This window comes from Urocitellus parryii, chromosome 1 (genome assembly GCF_045843805.1).
Source record: "Urocitellus parryii isolate mUroPar1 chromosome 1, mUroPar1.hap1, whole genome shotgun sequence".
Taxonomy (NCBI): Eukaryota; Metazoa; Chordata; class Mammalia; order Rodentia; family Sciuridae; genus Urocitellus; species Urocitellus parryii.
In genome coordinates, this window is record NC_135531.1 from 22570708 (window position 1) to 22571717 (window position 1010).

Here is a 1010-nt window from a genome sequence, read left to right on the forward strand (position 1 = left end):
CTCCAGACCTGTCTCTAGCATTTTGTGGGGCCTGGGGTAAAAGGACAAAGGAAGGTATCAAATATCCAATAGTTTAAAAGCCATAAAAAAGGTATGTCCCACATCCAGGTTTGTTCCCATTCTGGCATCCCTAGCTATCTCCCCAAAGATTGCCCTTGTGATCAGTAGGCTGAACAAGCCAGCCCTGGGCCAGCCCTGTCCCCCAGAGAACCTGATGGTCCAGAATCAGGACTTTTGGGTGATTCACTAAATGAACACCCATGACCAAATCCATAATGGAAACTTACCTGGCCAACCTCCCTAGGGAGACTATACAGATAGGTTGCTCACCTCTCTGTCTCATCTAATTCATAATCTTACCACCATTCTCAAACTCTAGAACTGTATCACATGAACTGAGAAAGAGAAAGAGACAGAGTTACCTGGGAACCTGGTCTGGCCAGGGCCCCCAGATACTTTGGGTGCTGTGGTGTGGCCATTTTTAAGTGAGAAAAGCAATTCTTTCTCTGGTTTCCTTGGATCCAGACTCTGAATTTTTACTTTCCAGCATGTACTAAAGGCTTTCAGGCCTACAACCTTCTCTGGCTTAGAGAGCCCAGTGTGTTTACCCAACTCTGGTCATTTTTATTTGCTCAGTAGTTACAGAATTCTTACTAGACCACAAAGGCAGAGTGTTTGCATTTCGTTGTTTCTAACATGCTGGTCTTTCTAAAGCAAGCCGGAGCAGGGGACGCTGTGGTACCACTGCCCATTCCAGCATAGCTCGTGAGAACTTCCAACTGTGAGCATAGATTTTCATAGGAGAGAAAACTTGTAGCCAAGCAGGGTCCAGGACTATCTTGGACAATGGAATAGATAAATAACTGGAAAATGATACCCCAACAAGGTTGGCATGCTTCAGCCTAGAAGCTTGCGTTTAAAAAGTCCACCCAGCTAGACGGACTGCTAAGTCATGCTTGTGACTGGTCAGAATGCAAGCAGCAAGTTAGAGTTCAAACTTTGCCTTGTGT